The sequence below is a fragment of the Ranitomeya variabilis genome, chromosome 5 (assembly GCF_051348905.1).
Source record: "Ranitomeya variabilis isolate aRanVar5 chromosome 5, aRanVar5.hap1, whole genome shotgun sequence".
Classification (NCBI taxonomy): domain Eukaryota; kingdom Metazoa; phylum Chordata; class Amphibia; order Anura; family Dendrobatidae; genus Ranitomeya; species Ranitomeya variabilis.
The window spans coordinates 178,272,957-178,300,423 of NC_135236.1; the positions used below are offsets into that span (position 1 = coordinate 178,272,957).

The window sequence follows — 27,467 nt, forward strand, 5'->3', positions numbered from 1 at the left end:
TTTTCTCAATCTCTGACATGAAATCAGAATAAACCTTTAATGTTTTAGGTCAATTAGGATTACCATAATGATTAATATTTGCCATATGCCAAAATAATGAGAGCGAGAGAATGTTTTAAGGCATTTTTATTACTTACTGCAAAATCAAAAGTTTACATACATTTCATTAGTATTTGGTACCATTGCCCTTAAACTGAATGACTTGTTTGAAACATTTGGGTTATCCTTCCACAAGCTTCTCTTCTCGTAATAGTTGGTCAGAATTTGGACCCATTCCTCCTGACCAAACTGATGTAACTGATCCAGGTTTGTTGGTCACCTTGCTCGCACCTGCCTTTTCAGCTTTGCCCATAAATTTTCAATAGGATTGAGATCAGGGTTTTGTGATGGCCACTCCAAAACATTGACATAGTCATCGTTAACCCACTATGTTACCATTTTGGCAGTATGCTTCGGGACATTTGGAAGACCCATTTCTGCCCAAGCTTTAACTTCCTGGCTGATGTCTTGAGATGTTGCTTCAGTATTGCCACATAATCTTCTTTTCTCATGATGCCATCTATTTTGTGACGACCACCAGTCCCTTCTGCTGCAAAACAACCCCACAACATGATGCTGCCACCCCAGTGTTTCACAATTGGGATGGTATTCTGAGGCTCCCAAGCTTATCCCTTTTTCCTCCAAACGTAACAATGGTCAGTATGCCAAAAAAGTTAAATTTTAGTTTCATCAAACCACGGGACATGTCTCTAAAAATTAAGATCTTTGTTCCTGTGTGCATTTGCAAACATTAATCTGGCTTTTTTATGTTTCTTTTGGAGTAATGGCTTCTTCCTGGCAGAGCAGCCTTTCAGCCCATGTTGATACAGTACTCATTTCACTGTGGATATTGACACAATCTTACCTTCACAAGGTCTGTTGCTTTCATCTTTGGGTTGATATGTCTTGGACACAGAACCCATCTCCTTCCTGAGCTGTATGATTGCTGGACATTCCCGTCTTGTTTGTACAAAATGTCAGATATTGAGAAAAACAGGCATATGTGTCTTTTTATATACTGTATGTAAACTTCTGGTTTCAACTGTATATCATGGGTAGAGATGAGTGAACCTGAACTCAAAAGTTCGGGGTTCTTACTGGTGCTAAACTCCGAACATGAACTTCTCCCTGAAGTCCATTGCAATGTTCAGAGTTCTGGGGAAGTCTGGGAGGAGAGTGAGAAAGAGATTTTTTTTACCAGATCCAAAGTTCTTGTCTCCATTGTTTTCAGTGGGGTTCGGGTTCTGCTTCAAGTTCGGGTAATGTACCAAAACTCGAACTTCCATGGGTCCGCTCATCCCTAATCATGGGGCTCTTTGTCAATACGAGAGTATTGTTGGATTGTTGGAGTGAGTGTTGACACTAAGAGGTTTTTCCACAATTGAAAATGATCTCCTTTTCTTCTGGGATCATTAGCGATCCCAAAAACGGGTCTGAATAGAGCAAAGGTTAAGCATGCTCTATGTCCGTTCTGTGTATTGTCTATGAGACTGTCAGAGAATGCCAAAGAAATAGTAAAGGTGTGCATGCTGAACCTCTGCTTCTTGGGATCACTGGGAACATGACCAAGCATGCCATGTATTGTTTATGGATCAGCCAGGGAAAGCTAAGTACAGCACTCGATTGTTTACAGCAGTCCCATAGACAATGAATATATTAGAGGTATGCATACTCAACCTCCTCTTCTCGAGATCTCAGTGGGTACAACAATTAGCTCCCCAGCAGTCCTGAGAATGGGGTTATGCAGATCTTTGAATGAAGCAGAGGCTGATCATGTGTACTTTTGCTATACTCATTGAAAGTTACTCCTATCCATAACTTTCAATTGTGGAGAAAGTTAGAAACCCTTTTAAAGAGTAAGTAGTGTACAGTATACAATGCTCCAGTAAGGAAGGTTGCAGGTTCATAATACTGCACCAACAAAGGAATAAATATAAAGGCTGCATGGTGTACATGACTCCCACTCATACCCACTTACCCTACAGTCACCTTCCTACAAGGCATAGCATTCTCTTTTATTAGCAACTTACAGTCTGCTATGCAGCAAAGATCCTAGAAAACCAGATTAACGCTATGTTACTTATGTAGATGGCGCATAAAAATATGTTTGGCTTTTACTACTGGCCATGCATATTACGGAGAAAGATTGCTGCTTAACATGGGTGATTTGCTAAGATTGACCATGCACATTAGTTTGAAGGGGTTGTCCGGAAATTTAAGATTGATGGCCTATACTTAGGATAAGTCATCAATGTCTGATCCGTGGGGGTGAGACGCCCGGCATCCATGCCGATCAGCTGCTCCCGGTGTTATCGGCGGCCAGAACTGCTCAGTTATGGAGATGCTCTGCATAGCTCTGTCGCCTCTAGAGTGACAGCTGCCAATTACTGCACATACACCCCCTATTAATATGACTAGGTGGCGGATGTGCAGTACCCGGCCACAGCCACAGCCACTATTCAGCCAACGGATCTTGGCTATGCAGTTCCGTAACTGAGCAGTTCCAACCTTTGCCAACACTGGGAACAGCTGAGGATAGGCCATCGATGTAAAAGTCTCAGGCAATCCCTTTAAGGCATAATGATAATGGCCTTATTATAGTTCTATGGTCCATAGAGGGAGAAGGATACTCGAAGAGGTGAAAGAGGCTATATTTTACCTCAGCATGTTTCAAAAGTCATACAGAGGCATATAAAGGTTTACTCTGCTGGAGCATGCTTTGTTACAGAGGATCTTACCTCTAGAAGCAATGCACACAAGGCACCATGAAATATCATGTGAAGTACACAGCCGTAGAGGACTTCATACAACCACAACAGTGCAGGTAAAGCCTGAAGTCAGCCTGCCCCGCTGTCAATATAGCGTCTGCAGTGGCACCCCAGTTATCGCTTAGATTTCAGTTGGGTATCAACATGCCCAATACTTCTTTTTTTTGTGGCGATAAGCAACATTTTTAATAAAACCCTTTTGAAATATTATTTTTAGTATTACACGTGCCTGTGTTGTAAAAAGAATGCCCCAAAAGGCATTCAAATGCTTTCATTTACATTTTTCCTAATTTTGCAAAGGAAAACCCTTTCAGTGTATAGATTAAAGGCTACACTAAACTGTGACACCGACACCTAAGGGCCGCTTATATAATAGCCACTAAGTGGATGTTAGGCCTCACACATCTGATTTGTGCTTACGAGTTTTTATGGCTAGTACTTGTGCTTGTGGTAGTTCATGGGGCCATTTACATATATGTGATTTTTTGTGGACATCTCTAAGTGTGATCTGAGTCTCAGATCAAAATCATCAATGCAAGTATGAGTCCGAATTTTACAGACAGTCACATAGGAGAAGGTGGTAAACATTTTCTTTTCTCCATATACAATCAAAATGTATGACATTTGGAGCACACACTGATCAAAGTCTGGTCAAAATAATTGGTGCATTTTTTTCGTACGCGAGAAAAACGGACTTCTGAATAAGGCCTTAGGGACCATACAGATTAGCTACAGGTCTCCCAGACCTGAGTGTGATAGCTTCATATATTTCTAAGCAGCTGTCACGCTTGAGTTGGGAGATCCGAGGCCAATCTGTGCATTGTGGCCTGATCTCGATCCGATTTGTAAGAGCGTCAGAATGTGCCCCTATATAGTTTCCATCTATTAAAGTTACAATTTACCAGTACTTCAACTTATCCCCACTGACATCACAAAGGCTGCAGTCATCTAGCTTTTTTATTAGTTTGTACTGCAAAATTGGTTACCCGGATTGAACGATCACACGTTCAGTATTTGGCCAGCATTTTACCTCAGTATTTGTAAGCCAAAACCAGGAATGGAACAATCAGAGGAAAAGTATAATAGAAACACGTCACCACTTCTGTGTTTATCAGCCACTCCTGGTTTTTGCTTACAAATACTGAGGTAAAATACTGACCAAATGATGTCAGTTCACACGTTCAGTATTTGGTCAGTATTTGACCTCAGTATCTGTAAGCCAAAACCAGGAGAGGGTGATAAATACAGAAGTGGTGACGTGTTTCTATTATACTTTTCCTCTGATTGTTCCATTCCTGGTTTTGGCTTACAAATACTGAGGTAATATACTGACTGAATACTGAAAGTGTGAACTTACATCATTTGGTCAGTATTTTACCTCAGTATTTGTAAGCCAAAACCAAGAGTGGGTGATAAACACAGAAGTGGTGACGTGTTTCTATTATACTTTTCCTCTGATTGTTCCATTCCTGCTTTTGGCTTACAAATACTGAGGTAAAATACTGACCAAATACTGAAAGTGTGAACTTACATCATTTGGTCAGTGAGGACGGACTAGGCCGCAGGCCTTTGAGGGAGGACGACATGACAGGGTTGAATGGGCCTATAGGGGGTGAGCGGAAAGGTGGGGGCGATAGTATGGAGTGAGCTGAGGGAATTATTTGAATTGGGGATTACGGATTGGCTGAGGGCAAGGTAAGCAAGAAGGTGGGGGCGACAAAGGGGGATTGACTATAAGAGGGGGCACCCATCTTAGAGGAGCAACCATTTTGGTGCCCCTCTGATTAGATAGCAAGCTCTGTGTGAGAGAGAATGGAGGTTGAGGCAATTCTTCAACATCTCCGCGATGCAGCTAGAGACAGGGGTGCAGGCTGGCTGCAGGCGTCACTGCAGGGCCTGCTTCCTGTAGGGGGATCCGGGTCAGCCAATTCACTGACTGAGGGCCGCCGGCCTCGGAGGTCTCGGCCTCCGGAGCGCCTGAGCCCCGAGGTTGCCCCCAGGGCCCGTCGCCGTATGAGGAGCCCCCCAGGGGACCCTCCGGTTCCAGCAGCAGACCGCGGTTCCGGCGGGCGCTGCCAGGGAGCCGGGAGGAATCCCACCAGTCGGCGGGGCCTGCAGCGGGGGGAGGTGTCGGCCTCCCCTTCATCAGACAGATCATCAGCGCTGCCGGAGCCAGGGAGAGGAGCGGCCGGTGCCCAGCCTGGAAAGGGGCCGGCTCAGCGGCGGCAAGCGACGCAGAGGAGCGGACGGGGGCCTGTACGGCGGGCGCCTCACATGGCGGCGCGGCAGGTCAGCACACTCACCGGTAACGGCCGGTGGACAGGAACCAGGCGCAGGAGCGGCGGCGAGCCCATCCATACGGGCCGCCGCTCGGCGTGATATGAGGGATTCTCAGGCGGCAGCAGTTCAGGCCCCTGAGCGCAGAGCAGCCGGTGATGAGCGCCGGTTTAGCCACGCCCACTCGCTGACTGCTGCTGCTAATAACTGTTTCAGTGCTGGAAGCACTGTAGATAATGTAAATACATGGGATTATAGCCAGAGGGGGGTTCAGACTAGAGCTGCAGAAGGACCAGGGGCACTAGTTTATGGGGGGGCTGTGGCAGCCAGCGGGGGGAGTTTAGCGGACCTTCACGCTGCGCGCCTTGCATCATCGCGGGCAGCATCCGTGGATCGGGACCACGCTGTGGGTCCTATCACCGCAGCGACATCTCAGGACTGGCCTATGGATGTTCGTGGATCATCAAGCCCACACGGACGTGGTGGAGCACAGACTGTAGGAGCGCATCTGGACCCGGGATCAGCGGCTGCTGGGATCACAGCGCCCAGGCAGCCAGGTGAGAGTGCTTTTTTAACTTCTTTATTGCCATCACTAGCTCCTAGTGTTGATTTAAGTAGAGGTGAGGTTTCTGTAGGGGGGGTTAGTGTTGGCGCGGGTATTTTAATGCAAGGGTTAAAAGATTTGTTCCAAATGTGGGAGACAAGGGGTAGGCAAATCGAACCATCGCCGTTATCAGCGTGGTTAGGGAATGTTCGGGAGAGGGGGGTCCTGGGGACGGAAGGAGTTGGTGAATCGGGCGGGCCAGGATCCAGTATTTCACAAGGGGCCCCATTGGCACCTGGGTTAACATCAGTCGGTAGTTGCGAGGTAGTTCAGCAGGGAGGCTCGACGATAACAGAAGGTGGGACTAAAGATAAGGATGAGTCGGTCCGGGTCGATGATTCGGCTAGGGGGGAAGTATACGTGTGTTTTGAGGGGCCTTTAGGTGCGCATTTGAAGCCGGAGGTGAAAGAGAGAATTTGGAAAGGGGAGTATGTTGAAATATTTTCGCTGCTCCCTTTAGAGCGTTTCAATTTAGATAAAGCCCGTAGGGATGATTCCAAAAAAGAGGACGAGGAGAGGAGAAGGTTTAGATTAATCCCTCGTACCTTTTCTAACTGGTTACAAGCTTTTGCGATTTTTGCTAGCGTAATAGGGGAAAAATCGCCAGAAACTTGTGCCCCCTTGTTTTGCTATTTAGATATCATTGGGGAGGCGTACAGGGTCTATGGGGGTCAAGGGTGGATTAGATATGATGAGCAGTTCCGTCAACGTAAAGCCGTGCGTCAAAATATTAGGTGGGATCACAAGGATATTTCTTTGTGGATGAGAGTGACAGCACCGGTCAGGCCGAATCAGGGTTCGCAGTCATTTCTTGGAGGCACCGGGGGTTCAGGACAGTCAGGGCACTCGGTGGTTATGCAAAAGGGACTGTGTTTTGCCTTTAACGAGGGGACATGCAGGTTCGGGGCAAAGTGTAAGTTTAAGCACGAGTGTTCTTCATGCGGAGGAAATCATGGGGCAGCGAGATGTTTCAGGGGAGGGAAGCAAAAGGGGTCAGATGGATTTGAAAAAAGGGGTGACTCCAGTGCGGCTGGCAGAGATGGAGCCGTTCCTAAGTAGATATCCTGATACAAAGGCAGCGTCCACTTTGAGAGATGGTTTTAAGACTGGTTTTTCCATACCTTTTGTGGACGTTAAGGTGCAGTGGTCCAAAAAGAATTTGAAGTCGGCCTATGATTTTCCCGAAGTGGTCACGGAAAAATTGAATAAGGAGGTGTCACTTGGTAGAATGGCCGGCCCTTTTCAGTCTCTCCCTATGGAGGAACTGAGAGTTTCTCCTTTGGGGGTGGTCCCTAAAAAGGAGGTTAATAAATTTAGGTTAATCCATCATCTTTCGTTCCCAAAAGGTTTGTCAGTGAACGACGGCATTGATCCACAGTTGTGCTCGGTTCTTTACACGTCGTTTGACACAGCTATGGAATGGGTTAGACGTTGTGGACAGGGGGCTTTATTGGCAAAAACCGATATTGAGGCCGCGTTTCGTTTGCTTCCAGTTAATCCGAATAGTCTACATTTGTTGGGGTGTTTTTGGAATGGGGGTTTTTACGTGGATCGTTGTTTGCCGATGGGTTGTTCCCTATCGTGTGCATATTTTGAATTGTTCAGTACGTTCTTAGAGTGGGTAGTAAAAGATGTATCCGGGCTCCGATCTTGCATCCATTATCTGGATGATTTTCTGTTTGTGGGCCCAGCGCATTCCGCTGATTGTTCAATTTTGCTCCACTCTATGGAGAGTGTGTCAAGCAGGTTCGGTGTTCCGTTAGCCGCTGACAAGACGGTAGGTCCGGTGACATCTTTGAGTTTTTTAGGCATCGAGATAGATACGGTGGCAATGGAGTGTCGCTTACCTATGGACAAACTCGTGAGCATGAGATTAGACGTGAGGAGAGTGTATGAGTCAAAAAAGGTGACGTTGCATGTGGTGCAATCATTGTTGGGGAAGTTGAATTTTGCATGCCGTATCATGCCAATGGGTAGGGCGTTTTGTCGCAGAATGTCTTTGGCTACTGTAGGAGTTTGGTCCCCTTCTCATTTTATCAGGCTTCGAAAGGCCTTAAAGGATGATTTGAAAGTATGGATGCTTTTTCTGGATTCATATAATGGGAAGTCACTGTGGATTGCACCTGTAGTGCCTGCGGAAGATTTGGGTTTTACGATCGGCCCGGTGGACGAGCAAGGTTTTCGTTTGGTCTTTCGAGAGAATTGGCTAGCGTGTCGGTGGCCGCCTTCATGGGAGGATAACGGTTTATCTGCAAATCGTTTGCTGTGTGCGGTTTTTCCAATTGCTGTTGCTTTATCCTTATGGGGATCAGAGGTCTGTAATATGAAGATTTGTTTCGGTTGTGAATCGGAAGGCGCTGTGAGAGCGCTAAATTCACTATCGTCCGCAGATTCAGCGTTGCTAAGAGTTTTGCAACATATGGTTTGGCTGGGTCTAAGGTTTAATTTATGGGTCACTGCGGAATTTCGATCGTCTAATGAATCATTGATTGGTGACACTATTTTTTATTCACAGTGGGATCGGGTTCCCGATGGCATGTCTCAAGTGGATCTCGTGCGGGTTTTCTGCCCGGAGGAACTATGGAAGATTCCGTTGGGGCAGTAGGAGAGTTACTGTCTAGGTCGTTGGCGCCGGGAACTTGGTCGCACTATGTTAAGGCCTGGGATACTTGGGTGGATTGGGGTTTGTCACTGGGACCAGATATGCATGACGACGAGAAATTGCTGTTGCTTTTAGGTCAAAAATGGGATTGCGGTTGGTCAGTATCAAAAGTTAATCAATTTTTGGCTGGTTTAGCATTTGGATTTAGATTCAGGGGGCTTCATGACGTAACTAAATCATTTATGGTCCTACAGGTGATGAAGGGTTGGCGTAAAGGTTGGAAATCCTTAGATGGTCGACGCCCTGTATCCTACGAGATTTTATTGCAGTTAGGCGAACAATTACCAAGGGTATGCGCTAATCAGCCGGAGGTGGTTTTGTTTAAGTTGGCATTTGCTTTGGCATTCTTTGGGGCGTTTCGTTTGGGTGAGTTGGTCAGCCCAGCTAAGAATAAAAAAGGGGGGCTGCAAGGTCACGATGTAGTCGTACACGGGGATAAGTTGGTTATTTGGCTGCGTCAATCAAAAACTGATTTGGCTGGAAAAGGGTGTAAAATTGAGCTATTTGAAGTACCGGGTTCCCCATTGTGCCCGGTATTATGTTTTCGGGAATTTTCAGAGGGGAAGGTTTGGGTTGATGAGCCACTGTTGTTGCATGAAGATGGATCGTTTTTATCTCGGTATCAGTTTGTCACTATATTTAAGCGCTGTTTGATGCAAGGACGTATTTCAGCAGAGAAGTTTTTGGGTCACTCATTTAGGATAGGGGCAGCTACGGAAGCAGCAAGAAGAGGTTTGAGAGAGGATGTGGTGCGGAGGATCGGCCGTTGGGAATCCGTGAGGTTCAAGTCTTATATTCGTCCGTCCTTGGTCTAAAGGGGGATTTTTAGAGTTGGATAAAGATTTATTAGGGTTGTGCTTTACGATTACTATGTTTTGGTTTGTTATTTTCTTTGCAGAAAGAAGGCCGTTACTGGCATGGATTGTGGGCCACTCGTTTGTGTTTTGGGCAGCGGTGCGAGCAGATGTTCGCCCTCAAGGGAGACAGCTCGGAGTGGAGAAGTCATCAGCGACCATACGTTGGATTGGAAAGCGGGGAATGTATTGGAAGCAGCTCTTGCCGGAATTTCATAAGTTTGTGCGTTTGGACAGGGTGCCGGATTTATTGGTAATTCATTTGGGGGGCAACGATCTCGGTAAACGCCCTTGTAGAGAACTGATCAACGACATCAAATTTGATGTTTTAAGATTGTGGGCCATGTTCCCGCGTTTATTAATAATCTGGTCGGATATTGTTCCTAGGAAAGTTTGGTTCGGAGCTCGGTCAGTGCTCGGTTCGTCATTTGGATCTGGAGTCAGGGACGGGCGAATATTGGAGAAAAGATGGAGTGCACTTGAATGCTATCGGTTTGGACCTATGGTGTCTTGCAGTGCAGGAGGGTATTGAAAAAGGGCTGTCGGTGTGGCGGGACACAAATGTCTGAGGTGTCAGGACATTGGTGTTGGTGGCGGGGGGGGGGAAGAGGTCCTCGAAGTTGGTGGTGCTAAGAAATGGCGGCTTGGAGGGGGGGGGGATGTGTGAGATCCTGGACTCCCCCTGGTGTGGCTTAGAGAATTAAGGGTAATACAGTCGAGAGGACTGGGGACGTGGGATTTTGGCGGATATTGGCCGGGCGAGTCTTTAGGCGTCTCTGAGCTGGTGCCTAGCGGCTGGGGGCAGGGACACGACCTGGAGGCCAAATTGGAAAGATTTGATACGAGTTGGTTGGCTCTTGGGGCTTCGAGGACCGCCTTCCCTGGGGTTTCAATGTTAACAAACTGTTATGTTTAAATGTTAATAAAAGATGGCTGCTGTGGCCAAATTTATCCAAACGAATGTTTTATGTGTAATTATTGGGGCAGGGGCCACGACAGGGCGGGTAGTAATTAGATATTAGTAACTAAGGTTATTGGTCAATTTAAGCGAAACTCACAGGCATCATGAATACCTAATGTCAAGTGAGGACGGACTAGGCCGCAGGCCTTTGAGGGAGGACGACATGACAGGGTTGAATGGGCCTATAGGGGGTGAGCGGAAAGGTGGGGGCGATAGTATGGAGTGAGCTGAGGGAATTATTTGAATTGGGGATTACGGATTGGCTGAGGGCAAGGTAAGCAAGAAGGTGGGGGCGACAAAGGGGGATTGACTATAAGAGGGGGCACCCATCTTAGAGGAGCAACCATTTTGGTGCCCCTCTGATTAGATAGCAAGCTCCCACCCACCCTCCCCTTTTTTAAATAGGGTACTTGCTGGTTTGGTTCACAGTTTAAGAATTATAAGGTTATTTCAGTGGAAGTAGCGAGGGTCAGATTTGTGGCGCTAAAAGTGTATTAGTTATGTTTTCGTCGCGGCAGCAAGGCGGGGGGGGGAAAGAGGTCCTCGAAGTTGGTGGTGCTAAGAAATGGCGGCTTGGAGGGGGGGGGGATGTGTGAGATCCTGGACTCCCCCTGGTGTGGCTTAGAGAATTAAGGGTAATACAGTCGAGAGGACTGGGGACGTGGGATTTTGGCGGATATTGGCCGGGCGAGTCTTTAAGCGTCTCTGAGCTGGTGCCTAGCGGCTGGGGGCAGGGACACGACCTGGAGGCCAAATTGGAAAGATTTGATACGAGTTGGTTGGCTCTTGGGGCTTCGAGGACCGCCTTCCCTGGGGTTTCAATGTTAACAAACTGTTATGTTTAAATGTTAATAAAAGATGGCTGCTGTGGCCAAATTTATCCAAACGAATGTTTTATGTGTAATTATTGGGGCAGGGGCCACGACAGGGCGGGTAGTAATTAGATATTAGTAACTAAGGTTATTGGTCAATTTAAGCGAAACGCACAGGCATCATGAATACCTAATGTCAAGTATTTTACCTCAGTATTTGTAAGCCAAAACCAAGAGTGGGTGATAAACACAGAAGTGGTGATTCGTTTTTATTATACTTTTCCTCTAAGGGCTTGTTTCCACATGCGAGAAACACGTCCGTGTCTCGCATGTAGAAACCAAGCTCTGGTGTCTGCACTCCGGAGCAGAGCGTGCGGCCGCATAGGAACACATGGAGCTGCACGCTCTGCTCCAAAGTGCCGGCGCCAGAGCTTGGTTTCTACATGCGAGACACGGACGTGATTCTCGCATGTGGAAACAAGCCCTGACTGTTTCACTCCTGGTATCGGTTTATAAATACTAATGTAAAACACTGACCAGATACTGAACGTGTGAATGTGGCCTAAAGGTTTCTCTATATTGTGCAGTGATCAAGAGAACCTTTTATCTTTTACTAGAAGACTATGTTCACACACGTTGCATTTTTACTGTATTTTGCCTGCAAGCATAACCTGCTCTATTAGCAGTAAGGAAGCTGCTTTTTATTATATGTTTAATAAAGTTAGTTTAATTCAGCAAAAACACAGCAAAAATGCATGATGGTGTTTTTTGCAGCATGTTTGCACTTTCTCTTTGCTTTATTTGGATGAAAAAAATGCCTGAAAAACATTGAAAGAATTTACTTGCGGCAGATTTCAAGAACACCGGAGTTCTCAAGTTCAGTCAGAAAAACAACCAAACATGTGCACGAGGTTTTTAAAATCTCAGAGCTTATGCTGGTACTTTAAAAAGCAGCTTTTAATTTGAGTTAAAAATGTTGAAAAAGTGCAACGTGTGAACATAGCCTATTAGTTTTTATTGCGTCCTGCCTGCTGGACTGCAAAGAGTGAGATGGGACTATATCATATTTTATTTTGACACTTTCAAATAATGATTTCAATTTGTATGCAAACTGTCTCAGCAGAAAGATGAATTCATACATTTTTTGAATGTACCCTAATACTGGTAAACTAAAAAATGCATAAGTTGTACAATTTAAAAAATGCTATATTGTATTTAACAAACAAAAAAAGGAAGTGTAGAATGAAGACATTACATGGATCATTGCCTCCATCTGCTAGTATCATGGTGATTTGGTTGTGTGAGCAATGTGAATTTAGTTAATATGTAGCAAACTCAACCAACCCTCAGTTTCTCAGAACTCTATCCCCTAGAAAGCATTGACTAACCTTCATAATGGCCTGAATCCTAGGAAGAAAGCCAGCGTGCTGCAGCCACATCATGGTGCAACACTTGTACCTCCTGCAGCGCCACTCAGTCGCAACGAGGCCTCCTTCACATGTCAGTATAAAACACGTGCGTGAGAAACCATTACCGGGGTCACACTACCGTAGAATTCGAGCGAGTGCTATGCGAGAGTTCATTGCATAGCACTCAGAACAGTGTTTATCTATGGGGCAGCTCACATCACCATATTTTTTCCCAGGCGTATTCGACGTGCGTGTAAAATTGCAGTATGTTGCGATTGTCACCGAGACTCGGACGACACTTGCCAATGCAAGCCTATGGGTGCGAAAAAAACTCAGACGCCACACGAACCATCCGTCTAGCTTGCGACAAATACGCACACATATTCCTAATTTCAGCGCATTGAGCAATTTAATTCAATGAGGAAAATGAGTGAGAAATGTAAAGCGGTATGCACGTCATACGGATGTCATACGGACACATAGGTGGGAGAAAATCGCATCATTGCATTGAAAACGAATTACACACGGATGACCATACTGAGAACATTTGTGCGACTCTCGGCAGGGAGACTCGGACCAATTTTCCATACGTTTAGTGTGACGCCGGCCTTACCGGTATCATCTGTGTGTCTTCCGTGTGTCATCAGTGTGCCATCCATGTGTCTTTCGTGTGTCTTCCGTGTGTCATCAGTGTGTCATCAATGTGTCATCCACGTGTCTTCCGTGTGTCTTCCATGTCATCCGTGTGCCATCCGTGTGTCTTCCGTGTGTCTTCCGCGTGTCATTAGTGTGCCATCTGTGTGTCATCCGTGTGTCATGAGTGTGTCATCCATGTGTCTTCTGTGTGTCATTAGTGTGCCATCTGTGTGTCATCCATGTGTCTTCCGAGTGTCTTTTGTGTGTCATTAGTGTGCCATCCGTGTGTCTTCTGTGTGTCATCAGTGTGTCATTAGTGTGCCATCAGTGATTTCATCCGTGTGTCATCAGTGTGTCATCAGTGTGCCATCCGTGTGCAATCTGTGTGTCATCCATGTGTCATCCGTGTGCCATCCGTGTGTCATCCATGTGTCATCAGTGTTTACCAATTGTGGGTTATCTATGTGTCCATGTTTACCATCATTGTGGTCATCAGTATTTTTCTAGTATTGATAAAGAAAGAAATTACAAAGCTTCTCCTATACTTTGTTATGTTAAACATGGACAGCACATGGAGTGTACACTGATGCTGTACGTGTTTTTCACAAATCCATAAACTTATATTGGACCTTGTCATCTGAGTTGTCGGGGAAAAAAAAGACATGTGCCCGTGTGTTTTATATGGACTCACGGTCTGTGTAAAAACATGGATATGTGAGCAGCCCAGTAGGGTAAAACTGGAACATGTGGGATCCGTGAAAAAAACAGATGACACCCCTACTGGAAACATGGATGTGTGAAGGAGGCCTCAGGGCAATATAGAGCCCTATGGTGATCTAAGGAACATTCAGTAGAACCATGCAGGTTTCATTGTGAAAGGCTAATACTCTTCTTACAATAATGTTTAGGAACATAACAGCAGAGAAAGAGGTGTTTTTTCCCTCCCATGTCAAACTAAAACATTTTAGTGATGGCTTCCATGGTAAGCTGCCAAAGATTTTTTCTATCCATTGCTGGAACAATAGAGTCACTTTGGAATATAAAACACTGAATGGAAAGGACAGCAAAATAAACTCCACACCACAGTCCTGTCCTTTTTAACAGGATTTAAAAAAGTACTCCCACTAACGTTTTCATTGATCAAATGTGTGTATATGCATGTAATGTAGTGTGAGGGTATTAATATACTAACCTACCGCTACTCTATCTGGAGTCCAGCACCGGTTTTCCGCTCTTCTCAGTGACGTTACTGCAAATTAAACCTCCCCGCTCACTTTATTATCTATGCCTGAGCCGGAAGTCTCTTTTTACAGTAAAAGCCTATGGAGCCTTGTTCTGATTCCCCATAGGCTTACATTGTAAAAGTCACTTTCAGGTCACGCAGAGCACAGCATGACCCAGATGAGTTTCCAGAGTGGTGACATTATTCAGAAGAGAAGAAGACCGGCACTGCACACCGGAGAATGTGGAGATAGGTTAATAAACTCATACCACATTAAATGCATATACAAGTGCTTCTCACTAAATTAAAATATCATCAAAAAGTTAATTTATTTCAGTTCTTCAATACAACAAGTGAAACACATATATTATATAGAGTCATTGCCAACAGTGATATATTTCAAGTGTTTATTTCTGTTAATGTTGATGATTATGGTTTACAGCCAATGAAAACCCAAAAGTCATTATCTCAGTTAATTAGAATAATTAACAAAAAACACTTGCAAAGGATTCCTAAGCGTTTAAAAATGTCCCTTAGTCTGTTTCAGTAGGCTCCACAATCATGGGGAAGACTGCTGACTTGACAGATGTCCAGAAGGCAATCATTGACACACTCCACAAGGAGGGTAAGCGTTATGACCCCAATGGCAGAGGGTCTCAAAAGTACATACCAAGTCTGCAAACATAAAAAACCAGCTCATAGGGCAGTGGTAACTGGGCTAACCGTATATCTAATCCTAGCACCACAAATAGCAGCAGCCGGGGAACGTGCCTACGTTGGTTCTAGACGTCTCACGCCAGCCGGAGAACTAACTAACCCTAGAAGGGAAAAGATAGACCTTTCTTGCCTCCAGAGAAAAGACCCCAAAAGTTGGATACAAGCCCCCCACAAATAATAACGGTGAGGTAAGGAGAAAAGACAAACGTAAGAATGAACTAGATATTTAGCAAAGAGAGGCCCACTGACTAATAGCAGAATATAGTAAGATGACTTATACGGTCAGCAAAAACCCTATCAAAATTTCCACGCTGGATATTCAAGAACCCCCGAACCGTCTAACGGCCCGGGGGGAGAATACCAGCCCCATAGAGCTTCCAGCAAAATCAGGAATCACATTTAGTACAAGCTGGACAGAAAATAAGAGCCATACAAATAACCAAAAAACAAGGAAGCACGACTTAGCTTAATTTTGCAAGAACCAGGACCAGCAGACAGGAGCAAACAGAAAGGATCTGATTACAACGATGCCAGGCACTGGACTGAGAATCCAGGAAGCTTATATAGCAACACCCCTGGACTAACGACCCAGGTGGGTGCCAAAGTGAGAAAGACAATCCCAGAGTCATATCACCAGTGACCACAAGAGGGAGCCAAAAAAGTCTAATTCACAACAGTACCCCCCCTTTAAGGAGGGGTCACCGAACCCTCACCAAGACCACCAGGGCGATCAGGATGAGCAGCGTGAAAGGCACGAACTAAGTCGGCCGCATGCACATCAGAGGCAACCACCCAGGAATTATCCTCCTGACCATAGCCCTTCCACTTGACCAGATACTGAAGCCTCCGCCTGGAGAGACGAGAATCCAAGATCTTCTCCACCACGTACTCCAACTCGCCCTCAACCAAGACCGGAGCAGGAGGCTCAACAGAAGGAACCACAGGTACAACGTACCGCCGCAACAAAGACCTATGGAACACGTTGTGAATGGCAAACGACACCGGAAGATCCAAGCGAAAGGACACAGGATTAAGGATTTCCAATATCTTGTAAGGACCGATGAAGCGAGGCTTAAATTTAGGAGAGGAGACCTTCATAGGAACAAATCGAGAAGACAGCCATACCAAATCCCCAACACGAAGTTGGGGACCCACATCGCGGCGGCGGTTGGCAAAACGCTGAGGCTTCTCCTGTGACAATTTCAAGTTGTCCACCACATGATTCCAGATCTGCTGCAACCTATCCACCACGGAATCTACCCCAGGACAGTCAGAAGGCTCCACATGTCCCGAGGAAAAACGGGGATGGAAACCAGAGTTGCAAAAAAAAGGCGAAACCAAAGTAGCGGAACTAGCCCGATTATTAAGGGCAAACTCAGCCAACGGCAAGAAGGTCACCCAATCATCCTGATCTGCAGAAACAAAACACCTCAAATAAGCCTCCAGAGTCTGATTAGTTCGCTCCGTTTGTCCATTAGTCTGAGGATGAAAGGCAGACGAAAACGACAAATCAATGCCCATCTTAGCACAAAAGGATCGCCAGAACCTGGAAACAAACTGGGATCCTCTGTCAGACACAATATTCTCAGGAATGCCGTGTAAACGAACCACATTCTGAAAGAACAAAGGAACCAGATCGGAAGAGGAAGGCAGCTTAGGCAAAGATATCAAATGGACCATCTTGGAAAAGCGATCACATACCACCCAGATGACAGACATGCCCTGAGACACCGGAAGACCTGAAATGAAATCCATGGAAATGTGTGTCCAAGGCCTCTTCGGGACAGGCAAGGGCAAGAGCAACCCGCTGGCACGAGAACAGCAAGGCTTAGCTCGAGCACAAGTCCCACAGGACTGCACAAATGACCGCACATCCCGTGACAAGGAAGGCCACCAAAAGGACCTAGCCACCAGATCTCTGGTGCCAAAAATTCCCGGATGCCCTGCCAACACCGAGGAATGAACCTCGGAAATGACTCTGCTGGTCCACTTATCAGGAACAAACAGTCTGTCAGGTGGACAAGAGTCAGGTCTACCAGCCTGAAATCTCTGCAACACACGTCGCAAATCCGGAGAAATGGCTGACAAGATAACTCCCTCTTTAAGAATACCAACTGGTTCTACGACTCCAGGAGAGTCAGGCACAAAGCTCCTTGAAAGAGCATCAGCCTTCACATTCTTTGAACCTGGTAAATACGAGACCACAAAGTCAAAACGGGAGAAAAACAATGACCAGCGGGCCTGTCTAGGATTCAGGCATTTAGCAGACTCGAGATACATCAGATTTTTGTGATCAGTCAAGACCACCACACGATGCTTAGCACCCTCGAGCCAATGACGCCACTCCTCAAATGCCCACTTCATGGCCAACAACTCCCGATTGCCAACATCATAATTCCGCTCAGCAGGCGAAAACTTCCTAGAGAAAAAGGCACATGGTCTCATTACAGAGCAACCAGGGCCTCTCTGCGACAAAACGGCCCCTGCCCCAATCTCAGAAGCATCCACTTCAACCTGAAAGGGCAGTGAGACATCAGGCTGGCACAAAACAGGCGCCGAAGTAAACCGGCGCTTCAACTCTTGGAAAGCTTCCACGGCTGCAGGAGCCCAGTTAGCAACATCAGAACCTTTCTTGGTCATATCCGTCAAAGGTTTAACAACGCTAGAAAAATTAGCGATAAAACGACGGTAGAAGTTAGCAAAACCCAAGAACTTCTGAAGACTTTTAACTGACGTGGGCTGAGTCCAATCATGAATAGCTCGGACCTTGACTGGGTCCATCTCCACCGCAGAAGGGGAAAAAATAAACCCCAAAAAGGGAACCTTCTGTACTCCAAAGAGACACTTTGAGCCCTTAACAAACAAAGCATGCTCACGCAAAACCTGAAATACCATCCTGACCTGCTCTACATGCGAGTCCAAAACTGCGGTTTATTTTCCGCCAATGGCGTAGCATCAATACCTCTAAGAGGGATAGGATTTACCAAAGGCTCAAGAACAAAACCACAGCGCTTGGCAAATGAGAGATCCATAAGACTCAGGGCAGCACCTGAATCCACAAACGCCATAACAGGGCTTTCTGAAGCCATTAAGAATGTGATGGTGGGTTTCTCCATTCCTACAAGACTGTTATGACCCCAATGGCAGAGGGTCTCAAAAGTACATACCAAGTCTGCAAACATAAAAAACCAGCTCATAGGGCAGTGGTAACTGGGCTAACCGTATATCTAATCCTAGCACCACAAATAGCAGCAGCCGGGGAACGTGCCTACGTTGGTTCTAGACGTCTCGCGCCAGCCGGAGAACTAACTAACCCTAGAAGGGAAAAGATAGACCTTTCTTGCCTCCAGAGAAAAGACCCCAAAAGTTGGATACAAGCCCCCCACAAATAATAACGGTGAGGTAAGGAGAAAAGACAAACGTAAGAATGAACTAGATATTTAGCAAAGAGAGGCCCACTGACTAATAGCAGAATATAGTAAGATGACTTATACGGTCAGCAAAAACCCTATCAAAATTTCCACGCTGGATATTCAAGAACCCCCGAACTGTCTAATGGCCCGGGGGGAGAATACCAGCCCCCTAGAGCTTCCAGCAAAATCAGGAATCACATTTAGTACAAGCTGGACAGAAAATAAGAGCCATACAAATAACCAAAAAACAAGGAAGCACGACTTAGCTTAATTTTGCAAGAACCAGGACCAGCAGACAGGAGCAAACAGAAAGGATCTGATTACAACGATGCCAGGCACTGGACTGAGAATCCAGGAAGCTTATATAGCAACACCCCTGGACTAACGACCCAGGTGGGTGCCAAACTGAGAAAGACAATCCCAGAGTCATATCACCAGTGACCACAAGAGGGAGCCAAAAAAGTCTAATTCACAACAGGTAAGCCACAAAAGGTTCACAGAGAGCTGTATACAAGCATATTAATAGGAAGTTGAGTGGAATGAAAAAGTGGTAGAAAAAGGTGCACAAGCAACCAGGATAACCACAGGCTTGGAAGGATAGTTAAGAAAAGGCCATTCAAAAATGTTGGGGAGATTCACAAGGATTGGACTGCTACTGGAGTAATTGCATCAAGAGCCACCACACACAGACGTATCCAGGACATGGGCGACAAGTGTCGCATTCCTTGTGTCAAGCAACTCATGACCAATAGACAACGCCAGAAGCGTTACCTGGTCCAAGGAGAAAAAGAACTGGGCTGTTGATCAGTGGTCCAAGGAGTTATTTTCAGATGAAAGTAAATTTTGCATTTCATTTGGAAATCAAAGTCCTAGAGTCTGGAGGAAGAGTGGAGAGGCACATAATCCAAGCTGCTTGAGGTCTAGTGTGAAGTTTTCACAATCAGTGATGGTTTGGGGAGCCATGTCATCTGCTGGTGTAGGTCCACTGTGTTTTATCAAGACCAATGTCAGGGCAGCCGTCTACCAGGAAATTTTAGAGCACTTCATGCTTTCCTCTGGTGACAAGTTTTTTGGAGATGGAAGTTTCATTTTCCAGCAGGACTTGGCACCTGTCTACACTGCCAAAAGTATCAATTCCTGGTTTAAAAACAACAGTATCACTATGCTTGATTGGCCAGCAAACTCGCCTGACCTTAACCCCATAGAGAATCTATGGAGTATTGTCAAGAGGAAGATGAGAAACACCAGACCCAACAATGCAGATAAGTTGAAGGCTGCTATCAAAGCAATCTGGGCTTCCATAACACCTCAGCAGTGCCACAGGCTGATCGCCTCCATGCCATGCCGTATTGATGCAGTAATTGATGCAAAAGGAGCCCCGACCAAGCATTGAGTGCATTTACTGAACATACATTTCAGTAGGCCAACATTTCACATTTTAAAATCATTAATTTTTCTAGCTGGTGTTGTAAAGTATTCTAATTTAATGAGATAATGACTTTTGGGTTTTCACTGGCTGTAAGCCATAATCAGCAACATAAACAGAAATAAACACTTGAAATGGATCACTCTGATTGTAATGACTCTATATCATATATGAGTTTCACTTGTTGTATTGAAGAACGGAACGGAAATAAATTAACTGCTTGATGATATTCTAATTTTGTGAGAAGCACCTGTGTATATACAGTACAGACCAAAAGTTTGGACACACCTCATTTAAAGATTTTTCTGTATTTTCATGACTATGAAAATTGTACATTCACACTGAAGGCATCAAAACTATGAATTAACACATGTGGAATTATATACTTAACAAAAAAGTGTGAAACAACTGAAATTATGTCTTATATTCTAGGTTCTTCAAAGTAGCCACATTTTGCTTTGATGACTGCTTGGCACACTCTTGGCATTCTCTTGATGAGCTTCAAGAGGTAGTCACCGGGAATGGTCTTCCAACAATCTTGAAGGAGTTCCCAGAGATGCTTAGCACTTGTTGGCCCTTTTGCGTTCACTCTGTGGTCCAGCTCACCCCAAACCATCTTGATTGGGTTCAGGTCTGGTGACTGTGGAGGCCAGGTCATCTCGCGTAGCACCCCATCACTCTCCTTCTTGGTCAAATAGCCCTTACACAGCCTGGAGGTGTGCTTGGGGTCATTGTCCTGTTGAAAAATAAATGATGGTCCAACTAAATGCAAATCGGATGGAATATTATGCCGCTGCAAGATGCTGTGGTAGCCATGCTGGTTCAGTATGCCTTCAGTTTTGAATAAATCCCCAACAGTGTCACCAGCAAAGCACCTCCACACATCACACCTTCTCCTCCATGCTTCACGGTGGGAACCAGGCATGTAGAGTCCATCCGTTCACCTTTTCTGCGTCGCACAAAGACACGGTGGTTGAAACCAAAGATCTCAAATTTGGACTCATCAGACCAAAGCACAGATTTCCACTGGTCTAATGTCCATTCCTTGTGTTCTTTAGCCCAAACAAGTCTCTTCTGCTTGTTGCCTGTCCTTAGCAGTAGTTTCCTAGCAGCTATTTTACCATGAAGGCCTGCTGCACAAAGTCTCCTCTTAACAGTTGTTGTAGAGATGTGTCTGCTGCTAGAACTCTGTGTGGCATTGACCTGGTCTCTAATCTGAGCTGCTGTTAACCTGCCATTTCTGAGGCTGGTGACTCTGATAAACTTATCCTCAGAAGCAGAGGTGACTCTTGGTCTTCCTTTCCTGGGGCGGTCCTCATGTGAGCCAGTTTCTTTGTAGCGCTTGATGGTTTTTGCCACTGCACTTGGGGACACTTTCAAAGTTTTCCCAATTTTTCGGACTGACTGACCTTCATTTCTTAAAGTAATGATGGCCACTCGTTTTTCTTTACTTAGCTGCTTTTTTCTTGCCATAATACAAATTCTAACAGTCTATTCAGTAGGACTATCAGCTGTGTATCCAACAGACTTCTGCACAACACAACTGATGGTCCCAACCCCATTTATAAGGCAAGAAATCCCACTTATTAAACCTGACGGGGCACACCTGTGAAGTGAAAACCATTGCCGGTGACTACCTCTTGAAGCTCATCAAGAGAATGCCAAGAGTGTGCCAAGCAGTCATCAAAGCAAAAGGTGGCTACTTTGAAGAACCTAGAATGTAAGACATATTTTCAGTTGTTTCACACTTTTTTGTTAAGTATATAATTCCACATATGTTAATTCATAGTTTTGATGCCCTCAGTGTGAATGTACAATTTTCATAGTCATGAAAATACAGAAAAATCTTCATATGAATGCAGCGCCCCAGAGTCCTGGTCGTTGCAGTACTGATGCTCCGCTGCTAAGGGGGGCTATGGTACGTCCGATGGCACTAAAGGAGTTCACATGACCAGGTATCAGACACCAATACACTTCACAGTCTGGCCTCCAGGGGGAGCTAAGGGTGCTATGTATTAGGCCACTCCTCACAATCTGGTAAAACTGGGGGTTAGATAGGAAGTTAGTGAGAAGCTGACTGGGTTGGAACCAGGCAACATCCTGTGGCAGAGGGTGTTGCAGGGGAAGATTCAGGGGGGTCCCTGTCAGGGGTGGGATCCTGACAGAGGCCTAGCGAACATAGAGAACGTTACGGGACCGCGCCTGCACTTCATCGCGGCGGTACCCCAAGAAAGGACAAGAAGCGAGGTTTATTGTGCTGAGTGAGAAACGAGATCAACGCAACAAGGAGAAACACCAGTAGGAGTCGTGCTGTAAGACGAGGCAACATCCTACTGAGGCGCGTAGCCGGTGGCCGGAACGCCGAGGAAGTATTGAGCTCCAGGCCTTACTTCAAACCTACGGTAGGACAGTCAGTTATAGGCGGGCTGTTTCACTCAAATCACCTAAGAAGACATAGGGGGCAACATTTGGAGAGGGGCGACTCTAGGGTCCCGGAAGACCTCCGAGCCTACCCGTCATACGGGTGCGTCCTAGCCATATCATCTGGGGGACGAAGCAGAACATCATAATCGAGTTGTGAGGGAACTTCAGAAACAGACACAACAGTTGTGGGGACTATCCCGTAAGCACAGCAGGGGAGGACCACAACACACAAGCGCTAGAAGGTAGGCACAGATTTCCACCTGCAAAGGGAACTCTGGAGGTGCCATCGGACCGGCCGGACTTACGCAGCCCGGTTAACCGTATTCCGGATTGAGGATCCTGAAGCCTTCAGTAAAGAGGTAAAGAGACTGCAACCTGGTGTCCTTGTTATTTACTGCGACCTGCACCGCACCATAACATCATCACCATCCACACCTTTCATTGGGTGCCCCTCAGCAGGGTCACGGACCGGGTCTAGCCACCGTGACAACCCCAGAACAGAGACTCAGAGGCCCGGTACCGGGTACCAGTCGGCCCTGCGGCAGTGGGGGCGCTACAACTTGGCTTCACGAACAGGATCTACTTAAGCCTGAAGAATCAGGTCATGCGTGCCTTGGAACTGTGATTTATTATACTTGGACTGTGACTTATTGCAAAGACTGTGGATTGCCATTTGCCACCAAAACCAGCCACCATTACAGCGCTGAGGAGAGCGCAGGAGGAGAAGAGGGCGTGGAGTAGGCGTGGACCAGCTGAAGAGCGCGAAAGACAATGGCCGCCCAGTCTAAATATTTCTGTATCTTGAGGACGTGTCCGTCAGCAGCAGAGATCCGCCTCTTGATTCTCAATGGTGGGCGGAGGCAGAGAAAACGAAACCGCCCACGAAGGAGAGAGCGGGAAAAAGACCAGGAGGTGACCCACGTGGAGGACGCCATGACCAGTCGCTCAGACCAGGAATGCGGGGTCGGAGCCGAGGACTCCCCCAGCCACCCGGACGAGCACAGTGGTCAGCTCTCCGCGATTGGGACCGGCCTCCTGCGGGTTGAAATGGAAGGCCTGATTGAACAACTCCTCCAGCTGCGGATGGAGGCGCCGGTGGAGGGCCCTCCAACGCCTGACCCTGCGTCGCTGCCGGAACTCCAGCCGACGTTCCTATCGACCATACCACCAGCGGAGCCGACGAAGGAGGAGGGGCCTGCACCGACTGGTGAGTCCGCCGACCCTGTCCCGCTTGCTGAGGGTCTGTTGATAGGCCCCGTCGCGGCACCCCCTCTCTCCGGGACCCATAGACTCCAACGCCTGTTACCATGGCAGGAGACAACGGGTATGAAACACTTCCTGAAAGCCCCGATTCCACCAACTACCCTGCTGTGTGAGGTCCATGCGGAGCGCACAGTGTGCCGCTGGGTGAACCCAGGATCTAACCTCTTGGGGTTCCCCGGGGTGAAGACACAGGAAGGGGAGATGGTGCAGGCCCTGAGCTGGGAGGAATACCAGGCCCAGCTGGAACAGCAGTGGGAGGAGAAGGAAAAGGCGTACCAGGCCGGGCTAGAGGCCCACCACCAAAAAGACTTGGCGGTCAAGGACGGGGCCCGCAAGGACCCCACCGCTCACCAGGCCCCGCGCAGGCAGGGCACCGTCGTTGCCTTCAAGCTCCGCGGAGGCTGGGGCTTTATAAAAGAGCCGGGCCTGTACGCCGAAGTCTTCGTCAACCGGTGGGATGTGGAGTCTCATCTCAGAGAAGGCCATCCAGACCGGGATCTCTACCCGGGGAACAAAGTCACTTACATCTGGCATTTTGGGGAAAAGGGGTGGTTCGCCCTGAATGTCCATAAGAAGCGAAACCCCGTGACACCCCCGACTAAGGTGCCGGTAAAGCTGTCCCCCGTAGCGAAGGTGCCCCCTTGTGGTCAGCCCACGATTATCACCAAGACCACCGTGGTCACTCCAACGTGCACCATTGTCAAAACCACGACCTGCAGCATCGTCACCTCAAACACCGTCGTGGCCAAGGAGGCGCCTCCTCAGGTGGTCGGTGCCCCTGCTGCCCCAGAACTGAAGACAGTGGGTACGCAGACCCCCAGATGGGACAACAAACCCCCTTACGCAGTACCAGGCGGCAGGCAATATCCAAAGGGGTTGCCTCCGCCGGTGCTGCCTCCTGAGTGGTTCAAGTAAATGTCCTAATATTTTGAACCTGTAAATAGTTAACTGTTCGTCTGTTTGGCTGTTTTGCTGCTACAACCCGATTAGGGTTAACTCTTAAAGGGATCCCTTTGTTTACCCGGGATCCCTTCTTTTGCTTTTGTTTTTGTTTCTCGTCTTATCATTGTTGAAAAGAACTGCTGGATCATGAACACTGCATGATTACAAACTTATTGTAAATAGTTTGCACCTTCTTAAAGGTGCCCTCTACTGGTTTTACAAAGAAAAGGACTCTTTGCGAAGAAACTGTTCCTGGAAGCTGTATCGGAGTCCTTGCTGCATACGGACTTGCAGCTTGAGAAGTTGCACTACCTCATAGAGACTTGGTCCCCTCTTAAAGGGGACGTTCATCAATAGCACTTAAAGAATGAAGATGCTTTAAAAGGAAGTATTAATAATGCTTACATATAAAAGTTATATGTAGTGAGCTAGTTAATTGTGAGAAATGTTTAATGATGTTGCTAGAAGAATGAGGACAGGAAGTGAACCCGTATGGGGTTAGTCGGTGAGTCCTCCTAGGAGCCATACCGAGATGGCTCAGAGATCCTGAACTGAGGGAAGGTTGATAAGTTCTATACTGTGTATAGTAGCAGAAAGGCAGTAGGCCCGGGCGGAAAGGGGCGGTCCTGCAACAGAGCGAGAGGCAGTAGGCCTGGGGCAGATAGACAGGCGGTCCTGCAGATGTAAAGGTGTAAAGTGAAGAAAAAGTTGATTAGCCTTATAGTGTTTTATAAGAAGGTCTTTAGTGGATTCAGCGTGTACGTCCTTAAAGGCAACGTTAAATTATTGTTCAAAAATTTGCACTTAGTAGAATACCCGGTTGGGTCAGAAAAGTTATTTATAGTATGTTATTTAAAGTATTTAACCATGTTTGTAACGTTCAAGTGTCCTCACCTCCCATAAAGGGAAGCTCTGTTCAAATCTGCTTATTGTTATTGCATTTCAAAATTGTATGTCTTTTTGCTGACATGTATTGTTGTTTTCTTCCCAGTCCAGGAGTACTGGATTTAACCGGGGGGGAGTGCAGCGCCCCAGAGTCCTGGTCGTTGCAGTACTGATGCTCCGCTGCTAAGGGGGGCTATGGTACGTCCGATGGCACTAAAGGAGTTCACCTGACCAGGTATCACAGACACCAATACACTTCACAGTCTGGCCTCCAGGGGGAGCTAAGGGTGCTATGTATTAGGCCACTCCTCACAATCTGGTAAAACTGGGGGTCAGATAGGAAGTTAGTGAGAAGCTGATTGGGTTGGAACCAGGCAACATCCTGTGGCAGAGGGTGTTGCAGGGGAAGATTCAGGGGAGTCCCTGTCAGGGGTGGGATCCTGACAGAGGCCTAGCGAACATAGAGAACGTTACGGGACCGCGCCTGCACTTCATCACGGCGGTACCCCAAGAAAGGACAAGAAGCGAGGTTTATTGTGCTGAGTGAGAAACGAGATCAACGCAACAAGGAGAAACACCAGTAGGAGTCGTGCTGTAAGACGAGGCAACATCCTACTGAGGCGCGTAGCCGGTGGCCGGAACGCCGAGGAAGTATTGAGCTCCAGGCCTTACTTCAAACCTATGGCAGGACAATCAGTTATAGGCGGGCTGTCTCACTCAAATCACCTAAGAAGACATAGGGGGCAACATTTGGAGAGGGGCGACTCTAGGGTCCCGGAAGACCTCCGAGCCTACCTGTCATACGGGTGCGTCCTAGCCATATCATCTGGGGGACGAAGCAGAACATCATAATCGAGTTGTGAGGGAACTTCAGAAACAGACACAACAGTTGTGGGGACTATCCCGTAAGCACAGCAGGGGAGGACCACAACACACAAGCGCTAGAAGGTAGGCACAGATTTCCACCTGCAAAGGGAACTCTGGAGGTGCCATCGGACCGGCCGGACTTACGCAGCCCGGTTAACCGTATTCCGGATTGAGGATCCTGAAGCCTTCAGTAAAGAGGTAAAGAGACTGCAACCTGGTGTCCTTGTTATTTACTGCGACCTGCACCGCACCATAACATCATCACCATCCACACCTTTCATTGGGTGCCCCTCAGCAGGGTCACGGACCGGGTCTAGCCACCGTGACAACCCCAGAACAGAGACTCAGAGGCCCGGTACCGGGTACCCCTCGGCCCTGCGGCAGTGGGGGCGCTACATGAAGACTATGCCATATTGTGTTTTTTTCTTATTGGCTGCGTAACCATAATAAATTTATCTAATATTTCACCCGACTTAATTTTAAAACACACCTTTGGCTGTTCGTTCATGGAGGGCGGTAAATAGAGAATCCAGCGCAGATATTTTATTATTTATTATTCTTGTAGATACTGATACAGTAGGGTGGTACTGTATCCTTATCTGCTGCAGGTCTCACAAGCATCTGTAGCGCTACTGGTATACATATTTTTTAGTATATATATATATATATATATATATATATATATATATATATATATATATACATTTAATCAATAAAAAGGTTAGTGGAATTGCTTGTTTAATGTGGATGTTCACCTTTGAACCTAAATGCAAATACAATTGTATTTGTACTGTTCCTGAGTTACTGTTTGTAATGCAGACCAGAGCTGCATTTACAATTCTAAAGACTTCAGAGCTCAGATTTCCAGGTGTTAATTTCTGGCTTAAGCTGGATATACACATTCAATGAATCTCAGCCAAACTTTCATGGTGATCATCTAATGTGTATGATGGTGTCCTTGCTACCTACTAGAAGAATGAAGGTTGGGCATGTTGGTTTTCAATGTACCCAATACTTTCATTCTCACAGCAGAGAAGCTGCTGCCAGTTGTGTCTGCCAAGGAGCTTACTCTACTCTCCCCATTGAGAGCACAGGCACAATCAGCTCAACCAAGTGTGCTTGTGTATTGGGGGAGAGGGTTGGGTGTAATAGCTGTCCAAGGTGTGTGACCAACCTAAATTTCTGCACAGACATTCCTCTGGTGAACTAAATTCTGGGAGGTATAGACTATACTTCAGTACTGTACAGTCAATTATAGTAAATCTTCCGTCACTTTGGTAGCTCTG

At 46.7% G+C, this 27,467-nt stretch overlaps 1 protein-coding gene and 1 long non-coding RNA gene across 3 annotated transcripts in view; one reads left to right on the forward strand and one right to left on the reverse strand.

The window, feature by feature from the left end:
- Nucleotides 1–5,183, reverse strand: part of LOC143775444 (uncharacterized) — a 64,395-nt gene extending 59,212 nt beyond the window's left edge. Inside the window, exon 1 of the long non-coding RNA XR_013215649.1 lies at nt 5,111–5,183. This is a non-coding gene — a long non-coding RNA (uncharacterized LOC143775444). The remainder of the gene's footprint in view (nt 1–5,110) is intronic.
- ELL3 (elongation factor for RNA polymerase II 3) overlaps nt 1–27,467 on the forward strand; it is a 188,344-nt gene that overhangs the window by 61,128 nt on the left and 99,749 nt on the right. The gene's annotated exons all lie outside the window — the stretch shown is intronic.